Source organism: Dermacentor andersoni, chromosome 10 (assembly GCF_023375885.2).
Source record: "Dermacentor andersoni chromosome 10, qqDerAnde1_hic_scaffold, whole genome shotgun sequence".
Lineage (NCBI taxonomy): Eukaryota > Metazoa > Arthropoda > Arachnida > Ixodida > Ixodidae > Dermacentor > Dermacentor andersoni.
Window position 1 is genome coordinate 74,421,437 of NC_092823.1, and position 13,285 is coordinate 74,434,721.

The window sequence follows — 13,285 nt, forward strand, 5'->3', positions numbered from 1 at the left end:
AACAAACGCTCCGAATGGTTTGAGAAGAGATACGGGTATTCTATTGGTAGCGCCTTCGAAACGCCTGCCTCTGTCTTTAGTTCTCCGAAAGGACCGGAAATTATCACTCGTGCTATTGGCAGACACACGCTGTGTTCTTCTAGCACTGACTTGATCCAAGTTACCTTCCCTGTATAATCCTCGGCGTTTACATAAGAAGGGTGAACTAGGTGCATGGTTGCTCCACTGTCACTTAATACCTTACAGTTTTTCCCGCTAATCCGTAGCTCCTCGAGGTATGGACGTAGAAGCTCCAAGCTTTCGTCGCTTCCGCATGCGTAGGAAAGCACTACCGGCTTTTTTTTTTTTTGCAATATGAGGCATAGTGACCTAGGCCCTGGCACTGAAAACATCGGACCGGTCGCCTCTTCTCGAATTTTTACGTATCAACTTTCTTTGTCCCCTCCTCCGGAGAACGAGTAGCTCCTTTATCGTTGTTCCCTTCCTCAGCTTTTACCTGTGTCTGTTTTTTTTTTTGTGAATTACGTACTCATCAGCTAGCCGAGCCGCCTTATCTACCGTGTCTACGGCCTCTCTGTCCTGCACCCAAAACCTCACTGACGGTGGAATGCTGCGGTAGAATTGTTCGAGACATACATTCGATAATTTTGTCTCTACTTTCGTAGACTTCGGCCCGCTTAAACCACTCAACAAGGTTTGTTTTCAAAGCACACGCGAACTCTGAGTAGCCCTCGTCGCTCTTTTTGCTCGCTTCTCTGAAGCGCAGCCTACATGCTTCCGGGAAAATTCGGTACCTCCTCATCAGCGCTGCCTTTACTTTCCCGTAGTCTTCCGCGTCATTCGCCGTCAGTCTTGCGACTACGTTCGCTGCCTCACAAAGCAATAAAGTCACTAACCGCTGTGACCAGGTGCCCTGAGCAAAATTATACCTTTCACAAGTTCTCTCGAAATGAACCAAGAATAAGGCAATGTCCTCCCCAACCTTGTACGGTTTCATCCACTGGTCCATCCGACATGACTCTAACTCGTTTGATCTGTTACGGTTGTCCCCGCCATTGCCCGCTGCTGGACGTCATTGCCGAAGTCGAACCTGTATTTCTGCCATCTCTTTCTCGTACTTTTGATGACGCTCTTGATGCTCACGCTCTTGACGCACACGTTCACGCTCACTCTCCCGTTCACGTTCCTGACGCTCACGCTCACGCTCTCGTCGTTCTTGTATCACCTCCCAAGCAATCCTAATGCTTTCATCATCATTGCCACTATCTTTAATTGCCTTTATGGTAGCTGGCTTTTTCATCTGTTCGTCCGCCTCAACTCCCAAGTAGTCGCACAACAATAACAAGTCTGACTACGTCAACCTTCTAAGATCCATGGCAGCTGCCCCGACTGGAGGTTAGAACTGTGTCCTTAATTAATTTGTGCAAACACACAATATGCAACAAATTCCTGATTCCTAGAACTATCAAAATAAACACACATTATTTGAAGTCTGGCGAATCAAAAGGAAAAAAAAAACCACGCGCTTACTTACGGTTGTAGCACCCTGCCATCTGGTTAATTGGTCCGCCGTTCCCGGTTCTTCAGGACTCTCTGGGTCGAAGGCTCGCTCTGCTTCGCTGTTCCCAGTTCCTCAGGACTACTTTGGACGAAGGCTCTCTCTTCTTCGTTGTTCCAAGTTCCTCGAGATTCCTTTGCACGAAGGCTCTTTCTTCTTCGCTGTTCCGGGTTCCTCAGGACTCTCTAGGTCGAAGGCTCTTTGTTCTTCGCTGTTCCCACTTCGTGGAAGTCTCTGGGTCGAAGGCTCTTTCTTCGCTGTTCCCAGTTGCTTAGGACTTCTCTGGACGAAGGTTCACCCGTAGCGCTGCCACCAGTTGTTGGATCTCGAGGACAATCCCAATTGCTGTCTCCAAGATCTTGGACCTTGCCGTCGAGTGCGGGAGAAGGCCGAAGTTGAGAAGGACTTTGAGATGAAAACTGGAGGTTTATTTACATTAGTTACAGTGAGAGTGCAAAGAAATTAACAGTCATAAAATTATTGCTGGGTGGCAGCAACTCGGACGCTGCGGCCCGTGGCAAGAAGCTCGAAAGAGATGAATGAAGGAATGCTCTCCTTGCTGCTCCCGGTCTCTGGCTTTTAACGCCTTCGGTGTCTCGAAGTCACGTCCCGTTCGGCCAATCGGCGAGCCCGCTCAGGTGGCGTCATTTTCGGCCAATCGGCGAGCCCGCTCAGGTGCCGTGATTTTCGGCCAATGGTAGGTGCCCGTGCGAGTGTACGTCACATTCGGCTCAGAAGGTCGCTCCTTGGGCTCGAATTGTCCGAGGGATTACTTGTCTGCGGTATTGCTTTGCTGGTCTGCAATTGCCGTCACAAAAGCGGACGGCGGGATTTCTCCCAGGGCTTCACGGCTCATTACGGCCGTCGTTTCCTTGCGGCTTGCAAGCGCCGTTACAATAGGCGGATGGGGGTTACGAGGGCTTTACGGTGACTTGCAGCCGTCGTTGCCTGCGGGTTTCGAAGCGTTCAGCTGGGGCAGGTGGTTTGTTCTCGAGTGACCTTTCATAGCCGCACAGCATCTTTGCTCGGGAACGGGGTAGATGTGCTTCCGCGCTCAATAATTAGCTGTGACAGTGATTCGAAGTGGTCCGGGGAACTCGAAGGCGGATCAGGATAAGATCCCGTATCTAACAGTACAGTCAAAGCGCGGTACATCTAACGATTTATATACACCACAAATCCCAGCGTTTTGACAAGAGTACGTTTGCCGACGTTGTAATAGCTACCTCTTTTCAGATATGTAGCGCGCGGCGAGCGCTACACGCAGCCAGTGCATTTCCGTTGCCAGTCATGGCAATGGATTGTGGCAGCATATTTGCAGCGAAATTGACTGAACGGCATCGCTCTTCACTTTGGAACTGAATAATGGCGACGACTCAATGCTGGTTATAGCCATTTCTAGGCATGAGTTCAAAGAAAAAAAAAGGGGGGCGATGTCTTCACACGCGTGTATGAAGAGCGCACGCTTTCAAGGTTCAACTTGTGGCTGCTGTACTAATACGTTTTTCGATTGTTTTAGGTAATTATTGATCTCAATGCTAGGGAGAGCTTCCAGCATTGGCAAGCGTACCCCCCTGCTGACATCTCATGGGGTAAAATCAATTCCCCCATAGAAATTGTGAACTTGTCAACTTCACAAAATCACCTTTCCCACGTCGCAAGACGCTGTCTTGTAAGCAGCAATCCGCTTGAGAGAACTTGCGCTGAATATTTCAAGTGCCTTTCTGCTTAAAAGCAGCTTGAGGACTTTTCAATGGGGCCTAATTGAAACAAAAAGCATTATCTAAAGAAAAATTTTATTCGGTTCACCAAAAGGCGTTTTTTCATCAAAGTTGCACAGAGGTTTCCCGGCTGTCCATAAAAGGGTGGCCCAAAAAATAAGCACTACAATTTCATAGACCTTTAATGCCACCAGCGTTCTTGGTCCGTCCGTCTGTCCGTCCGTCTGTCCGTCCGTCCGTCCGTCCGTCCGTCCGTCCGTCTGTCTGTCTGTCTGTCTGTCCGTCTGTCTGTCCGTCTGTCTGTCTGTCTGTCTGTCTGTCTGTCTGTCTGTCTGTCTGTCTGTCTGTCTGTCTGTCCGTCCGTATGTCCGTCCGTCTGTCTGTCTGTCTGTCCGTCTGTCCATCTGTCTGTCTGTGTGTCTGTCCGTCCGTCTCTGTCTCTCTGTCTGTCCATCCGTCCGTCCGTGCGTCCCTCCGTCCGTGTCCGTCCATTTGCCCCGCCTGTGTAAGTCACTGTGTAGGGTACATCGAGCTGCTGCGCTGAGAGAACAGGGTTAGAAACCAACCGTGGTACCACTGCCAAACTGCTACATAGTGCAAGCGGGTTCGAATTCGTGAGGCACAGAAAGCAGCTCAAGTGGAGGTGCGCTGGCGTCGCCCTATAGAAGGAAGTTCTGTTTCGCCATTTCACATTCCAATCCGTCAGGTTATGTTGTCGCCCCACGTGGATGACACGTTAGTGCAGAACAGCGTCGGAGATGTCTGCACGCGTCACGTAGCGTAGAACGGGCAAAACATTGTTGTCGGCGATGTCTACGTAAGTCGTGAAGCCAACAAGTAGATGGTGCAGCAAGTCATGTCAATGAACCTAATAGCTTACAGGAAGACTGTGCTCATACGTCGCTGCGACAACACTAGAGAACGATGCGTGCCACTCTCCCCATCTTCGGGACTCCAACATCGACCTCTGCAAACCCCAAAGTGCCTGGTTTTCGGAATATATGAGGAATACGTCTCGCGCCGAACGGGCGTCCTTCGTCATGGTACACATGGCCATGACCGCTGGCGTGCTTGATCAAATTTTTGTCCGAATAATCACATACTCTGTGTCTCACACGATTGTATCGTACTTCTCAATCAATCAGCCTCTGTTCGTCGCCGTAAGCGACAGACGAGATGATGATACTCAGCTATTTATTACAGAACTATCGAACTGTAAGGCATTTCATTCTGAGCTGTACAGATGTCTAGAACATATACCGGGTGTTTCAGCGAATACTTTCAAATAAAAAAATGGCCGTGGCAGATATATAAATTCTAGTGGATGAGTTGGTCTCCACAAAGAGGCACGCATTGCTTGCACAAAAATTAAGATTAAGAACCTACTAATTAGAAAAACATTAATTAAGTTTTCCGCTACCTAGCTTAAGGCGAATATTGCAATTTAGAATTTTAGCTGGGTATATCGTAATGCGTATCCACTTCGAACGAATTCGCAGGATGAGATATTAGTTTCCGAGCATTGCCGAGAAATGTTCTTTGTGAAAAGTTACTTTTGTGCTTCAATGCATAAAAAGACGTTTTGTGCACAAAGTAAGTGGAACGACAGGGCATTTTTACTGGAAGTTTGACAGCGTATATCTCGTAAATGGTGTCATCCACACAATTCTTTTTAAGTGCATTTTCTTTACAGTCTCACGCGCTAGGATTTGTAGATAGCAAAATGTACCATTAGGTAATTCCTAAATCAGTTAATCAGTGCATTAGTCTTAATTAGCTTATTATGCACTTTAATATATTGTGCAAGTGTTGTACGCCCCTTCGAGCAGACCAGCTCTTGAACTAGAATTGCGCTATCTGCCAGCGGCAATCTTTCAACATTTTTGAAAGTGTTCGCTGGAACAGCGTGTATAACAACTACATATATTCAAATGTACAATATTGCAATTATAAATGCATATATAAAGCAACTAACAACGTAAATGTAAACAAAATTCTGATATTGAATTTACCATAGAACCCTGTTTGAGTCTCAGTATTTACGCAATCACAACAATTCCTCACGTATAATCACCAGCTACACACCACCAGTCGCGAGAAAATGGTAATCGCGTTGCCATCGCCATTAATCTCCATAGGCAGAATGCACTGTAAATTTTTCGACGTCGGTTTCAAGTCATCTACCGATGTCAAGAGTAATTGCCCAAGATTCGACGGCAGACAATGCGAGAACCATATTTGGTTCTGGAATTGATAAAGCGTTTTCTAACCGTTACTCATTTTGGACGAAGTAGGGAAGTGAGCGGCAAAAAGGAGGTAAAAGGGTGCACCTACCTGGGGCTACGGTCGTCGTCGTCGTAGTGGCGGTAGTCGTCGTTGTAGTTGTCGTCGTTGTCGTTGTAGTAGCAAGCGTTATTTTAGCTGTCCAGGGCACCTGAACTGCCAAAAAGAATAGAAGAACCTGTACGACAAAGCGCTGCTCTTTAGAGAAACACGGCTGGAAATTTTCAACCCTAACTCATGCATTGCATGAAAACTTTCCGTGTTCCTTACGCCACCTTTGAAAGCTTCCTTTCTTTAGACCGTTTCTGAACATTATGTCAGACGTCCTTAAAGCGTCCTTACCATGAAGGATGGCTGACGGAAACAAGTGTATTCTTAAATCTCCCTTCACCTGTTCTCACGTCAGGATTGCTTTGTTTAGGGAACTAACTCTTTGCAGGCATATGTGTTCCTGGGCACTTTCATAATTCTCATCCTAACGACTCTGTTCAGTAACGTAAATGTCGTTTGTGAAATGCTAGTTATTACTCAAATGAAATAGTTATCACAAAAATGACACGTTTTTTCCCCAATTACGTTCAAAGCTAAGGCACGTAAAGAACCTTGCGGATACCAATATGGCGGCCCGAGAAAAACAGGGAGCCGGCGGCATCGGTTATACAAAGGCGTCTTCCTGTGCTCTTTCATTTTTTCGTGCTCAACTGACAGTTTCATTTGCTTTAAGCTTCTGTCATGATGCTTCGTCAGCAATACGTTGGTGACAGTAGGGCGCTGTTTCTGAGGTGCGTACTCAATATTTTCTCGTTGTGGGCTTAACTAGAGAGGCGGCACAAGTTGAATATGAAACCAAGATACGGCGGCGGTTGAGGCAAGCAACTCCCGCTGATTTCGGAGGACGTAGACTAAATAGTTGGCTGTACTTTAATCTACCGTCTCCTGCAACACGCAGCCGCTAAGTACAGTGTACTGGAAGTTGATAGTTTGTTCAGGGGCGCTAGAACGTAAAACTATTCCAAACTTTTCTATTCCAATTCTGAAATCAGCCCACCGCGATCCGTCAAAAACTTATTTGGACCACCCCGACTTCATCTGTCTGTCATGCGACGTCCCGAAAAACCGCAATAGCTCCCCATCTGATATGACGTGTACACACTTATTATGCATAATTTGGCCAAACAAAACAGAATTGGTTATTTCTGACTCGACGCCTTTTTGCCATTAGCCCTCGGCTATTGGTCAAAATTTTCCGGCTGCACCACTTCACCTGCCTCTCACGTGACGTCACAAATCCGCAAAAACTTACCGCGTTAAAGTGACGCGTGCGTGTTCAAAATGCATTAATATGCCGAACAAAACTGAATTTTCTTCTGAATAGGCTAAGGCTGCCCCGTTCCGAAAGGAATAAAAGATGGCTGCTGGCGATCGCTCCGGCACTAGCTACTCGCCCTGCCGGAGAGCATGGGTTTATTTTCGTGCAATAAACCTTTTTGCGTGGCCAAGCAACGTTTTCGAGAACTTTCAGCACGTTTACGACCTCGTTCTGCCAACTCTTCTTTGCTGAGGATCCATTCTTAAGCTTCCGTTGCATGGCGCCGTGAGTGTCGAACAGAAAGCGGGCGAATCGCAGACGCCGGCACCACCCTCTTCATCAGGTTATCGATATTCAGTGCAGTGGCTCGGCCCTATCGAATCCTTCTCCCCTTGAGCATGCTCCTCGCCTCTTGTGAGTTAATTAGATAGGACAAGCCGCTCAGAGCAGGCAATGTTATTCGTTTTTCAAGCAAACAAAGTGACCTCCTATGAACAAGGAGAGCATTCGATTGGTTTGTTCAGACAACCGTGCGGGTGACCGCCCGATGCTTGCGTCGGCAGTTACGCAAATTTGACGTCAGGAGATTGGAATAGAAACATATTGGAATAGTTTCACGTTATACGACCCCAGGAGTGGCGCACGCCATGCATTGGTGTCGGGTGCAAGCGTGGAAACGTCGGGCCAGCCCATGCGGCAGTAACGCCATCGCCAACATCCGTCGTTCACGCAGGACTGCGGTTATTAAACTGGTTGTGCGTGGCTCACGTGGGCATCCAAGTTCGTGTTCTTTGTGATTTTTCCAAGTTTTTGTAATTTAGGTGGCGCATTCGTTTAAAGCAAAGGCTTGATTTTACCCGATTTAATTTCGCTTGAAGTCCCGACATCGGTTGTCACCGGAATATTGTCATCCGCACTTAATAATATACTAAAGTAAGCAAGTAACCTTATTCGCTTAATTATTTGAATATTTGTTAATCTAGATAACGTGTATGGTTACGTTTTTTCAGGAACATTTGTTTATTTATTGACTCATTTATTGATTTTGAATGTTGGCTTGTGTCTTTCGAGAACCCGGCAGCCGCATCTCGATGGGGGCAAACGAAAAAACGCCAACGTCCCGTGCATTGAGCGCACGTAGAAGGTCCCCTGTCAGAACTTTTTCGAAGGCTGCATGATAATCGAACGTGCCTCATAATCAGGTCATGGTTTTGGTATTAAAACCACAGTTATCATACATTCATTGCATAATTCACATTAAACAACTGCGTAATTAGTTATGTATTCCTTTTCTAATTAAGTATTGTTGCTATACTGAACGCCTTGTTCATCAAGAGACTTTACGTATAAAGCAAGTAGTCAGATTACATAATGTTGATTTATTTTTAAGTTGTGTCAGCATACAAAAATCCTCATATTTAATGTTTTTTCTTGTATGACAGGTAACTAGAAGAAATGAGTGTGCATATTCACAGCTGTTGATTTTCTGCAGCCTGACGATGTATGAGCAACGATGGTGACTTCTGCCGGTAAATATTGTATAACATTCGATTTCGCACTGAGAAACTTTATGTAATGAGTTGACTTCTGCTTTTGAATATATTTAATCTTTCCTAACCCCCTCATGCGTTACTCCACCGGAAGCCTGTGAGGACATTGAACAAGATGAATAAATGAAACAGGAACCAATCACAAATTCAACCGGCACAACAAGCCGTCGTTGGAGACCGTGCCAACGAAAACAAGCGGCTTTCATACATGATGATGATGACGATGGTTTACCTGCATCCACTTTGAAACGGGGCGGTGACAGTCACCTAGACTGCTTGACTTAATGAGGTGTCCTATACAGGGTATTCATTCTAACGTTTTCATGTACATCTCCTTGATCCTTTTTGAGCACAGCTGTTGCGCCCCTGTTCCTGCGGCATGCGTCGGGGTCGACGGCAGCGTAACAGCAAAAGATAAAAAAGTGAACGCGGAGCGTAGCGGCGAGGAGGAAAGCCTAGTGCGACGATGGGGCCAGAGTAGCAAGCGTCGTCTGGGAGGTCTGTCGGTGGCGGCTGCTGTGAATCGCTCTCACGCGTCACCCACGCGCTGCCTCTCGCAATATCCAGATTAGCGAGGCAGTCGCGCCGCAATTCGCTCCATTTGCAACGTGCCGCACGAGACAGGTTGTCCGCGCCATGCAATGTATCGCGAAAGGAAAGCACGCATAGAGCTGCGCTCATATTGCGCGTTAGGGAGCATCGTAATCGTCGGTGCATTCTTTATCTTTATCAGAACTTCTTTACCTTGTATCGCTACTCATGCTTGTAAGGAAACCCGTCGTATCAGTCTTTTCCGTGTCTATTTTCCACCAATACTTCAAACGTCTCTTGCTTATCTCGACTACTGACAGCTTGATACTTCCGTCCACATTAAGTCCAAGCGCTTCTGGCAGGTATACGTTACCTAAATATCTTCTTGAGCAAATTCCTTCGCATTGGATTACAATGTGCTGAGTAGTCTGCCAATTTTTGCATCAAAATATTGAGGCTTCATTTTGTTGGGAGCATGTTCGTCGGTATGTTTTCGTCCTTAGGATACCACGTCGAGCTTCAAATAGCAAGGCAGTGCGCGTTGTGTTGTCGTGCAGGTTTAAATCTTCTAATTTATTTGTCGCCGTTCTTGTAAAAATCTATAGTGATTATTTTGTTCCCATTCCTTGCATCTAATTCCTTGTCTCTGTTTCGTTTTTCACTTTCTTTTTATGGCACCTCGTTGTTTATTTACAGTTTCAATTAACGTGTACTTGCTTGCCAACTTTCTTTAGCTCTTCCTCCATTCTGTGTCCACACTGTTTTGTTACAGATACGTGTGCGCTTTAGCCGCCCATTTATCTTCATCGATGTTCTTGAGTTTCAAAACAAATTTTGCTGTGCACTTCTCTGACTGGCCAAACCCAAGTCATCCTGCACCATGTTGTCGGAACAAAAACGAAAACGAAAAAAACAACAATAATATTAACCTGAATGAAAACGTAACCAAAACGTTATTTATTATGTTGTTTTGGAATGAAGCCGAAATATTTTCTATCAGTTTTGGGTTCAAGGGGAATGTCAGCAACCCAAAAAGCCGACGTCAGGCGACCTCAGCATTAGGGCGCATCTTATGGATCCGCATAAGCGCGTACCTCAGGCAGGGATAATGCGAGCGACAGCCGGTGCAGCGTTCCGCTTATCTAAGCATGCCGTTCGGTGCACTAGCATATCGGCATCGTAGAAAAACCCAGAGCATATCGTTTCGCTTTCTACGGGCGCAGCGCTTTGTTACCGAAGCTTCATCCTTCGTTTATCTTCGTTTAACCTCGTTGTATCGTACAGCGACCTCGCAATTCGGTGAGTACACTCGATGACGTGCTGCTCGCGAAATCATGCTCAGCGCGTTGCGTCAATCCACTGAGCATCATCTCAGAATTCATAATTTACTTGTTGGGAAAATAAATATAGGGTTTTTATCGTTACATTGCTTCGAAAATTTTTGCACGTGAACCGAAACCGTTAAAAACCGCCACAGATTGTTCTTCTTTTTTGCGTTTACGAAGCAGAACAGAAACGGACCATTTTTCGGTAGAATGAATTTAGAGCCAGTAGGGAAAACATTTTCTTCCGACATGCCATCCTGCAACGCCTCATTTGTGATTTTACCGTGGGCTCCCCAAAGCCAACCGGCCTAACGGTCTTTTGTTTCCAACCCCGAGAAGATATTCGATATTAAGCGCAGAATGGAATTTTCAAACGTTAGCGCGGGTACCATTACTGCTGTCCAGGTTTCACGCATCACCTCATGTTTATTGTTGCCCCTAAGTACCCCGTTTCAATATTGCTACATTATGCTTCCCGTTTATTTCAAAGTTATTTGTGCGGGCACTTGAGTAAGTCTTTCCTTCGCTTATCTATATGCTGGAGTATCTTTATTTATTGCTTGACTGTGGGCGTCTCTGATTGTTGAACGATACCATGCAATTACTCGTCCCCTAAATAAACATCACAATTCCCACTATCTCTGTGCTAAACATAAGTCCTAAATTTGTCGCTGCGTTACCACCAAGGAGGTTAAAAAAGAACTGCTAGAGTGGAAACTCCCGTAGCCTCTTACAAGAAAATGTGAAGTCAATGCTTGCACTTCCTTCACCTGAACTAGGGCCTTGTCGGGTGGTCTCCGCTTACAGATTAAGGGATTTGGCGCTGTTACTGTAATGCTCGGCTAATTAGCAAGTAAAAGCTGGTTGTTTTCAACGAAAATAATAAGTTCAGAATATTGATGAAGTTCTTCACAAAACAATATGCAGGTGCACGTTAAATAAACCCCAGGTGGTCCAAACTCCTGGCGTCCCACACTATGGCATGCCTCATAATCAAGTCGTAGTTTTGGCACGTAAAAACCCATCATTCAACACAATATGCCAGAATATTATGATGTCACACAAAAACCAGCAATACAGACGCATCCTTCTGGGCGAGTCATGCGGGTTTGCGCTGGGTATATGGTTTCAGCCCGGCGTTACTTCAGTCGGGGCAGAACGTCTTTTGGTGAGTCGCGCTGTGGTATAGTTCATCCTGATGAGGTTGTCGAGTACGGCAAAAGGACCGTCATAGTGCACCAATAATTTATGTATTCACAGACCGAGTTTCCGTGCTGGGGACGCCAACCAGACCAAGAAACTAGCTGTATAGATGACACCGCAGCGGCAGCTATTGCATCGTGTCTATGATTCTTCATGCGAAGCTAGCGTGCGTAGACGGGCAAGCCAACGAGCCTCTTCAGTACGACATGGTGTCTCAGCCATAGAAGGATCGCCAGTATAGTCGACACAGTGAGGGTGGTGTCTAGGGTGAAATGAGACGGGGGCGCGCCCAGAAGAAAGAATGGGCTGTAGCAAGTCGCCAGGTGCCTTCCGGGATGGGAAGCGTAGGTTATAAACGAAATAATTTCATTACAATTCCCATGATCTGATGCGACATAGATTTGTAAGCCTAAACGTTCGGCTGGCGCGTTATGTAAGCACATTTGTTTGGTAATGGTACAGCGTGGAATGTCAGAAGGTAGGAGTTCACAAGAGTAGGAGCTCCTCCACATCTGCAGTGAACTGCAGTCAGTGCCCACGGTCGCTGACTAGCACTGGAGGCTGCCCTTGCCAGGGAATTATGAAGCGAATGAAGAAAAGAGAGAGCGCAGCAGCAGTGGCTGCCGTCTCGCCGTAACAAGTATTGCGGTCAACGCACACCACTATCCAGTTTTTACCCGCTGTAGCTCGTGGAAAAGGCCAGTTCGCTCAAAAGGGGAGGTTGGAAGCAGCCCAGGTTGGAGTTGACTGGCAGGATCTTTGTTCGCGTGTTTACGATACTGACCCGAAGTGCTGCTGGCAACGTATTGTTGGCTTGTATGACGCATTTTCGCCAATAAGATCGTTCTCGAGCCCGGTACAGAGACCGCGCTGGTCCCAGGAGGCTTGGGGGGAGGGGGGGGGGGTATCGCGCATGATACGTACAGCAAAAGGGCGAAGGCTCTCCGGACCCACCAAACTTATGGATGCATCAGTTGTAGTGTAGTTATTTTTGTAGAGTAAACCATCGCGGACGCGAAAAGAACGTGCAAGGGTAGAATATCGTGTTGCGGAACAACATGGCTGAAACATGGGCACTTCAGCTTCTGAACCTTGAACGCATCGCTGTCGGGAAAGCAAAGCAGGTGCCAGGGAAGCAAGATAGTGTTAAAACGTAGTCAGCGTCGCAGTTCGTGGACCTAGTTAACATACTTGAAAGGCAGTCAGCGTCAGCATGGCGCCTTGCGGTCTTGTACGACACAGCGAAATCTTACTCGTGAAATTCAACGGCCTATCGCGCAAGCCGACTAGACGGATCACAAAAGTTCATGAGCCAGCAGACTGAGTGGTAGTCCGTGACAACTGTGAAGTTTCGGCCGTAGAAGTACGAAGGAAGCATTTGAAGAACGAGGAATGCAATATATTTGGGAGGCAAAATATTCGTCCCAAGGTGTTTTTGAGGGTTCAGCGCACGGTAGTTGAGGACCTCTTTAAAAAACTGACACCCGCTTATGAAAACAAGAATTTTGTTTAGATAAGCGGTTCCTTAGGTGTACGAACAATCTGCGAGCGCTAACTTGAAAATTGGAGGCAGCCGCTCTATCCCGAGTTGTCATACGCTTGTTCGGAACTTACACAAAGCAAAAAGAGTGGTATTAGCTGAAGCGAATGGTGAAAGAACGAACTTTATTAGAGCCGTGATTTTTTAGGACCATTATGATCCTGGGCCTTTCCTAGAGCATATATTAAATTATAGTAATATCCATTACTTGATTTTCAGTACTATGAGTGTTAATAGATTTAAAAAATATTGAATGTGCTTTAGC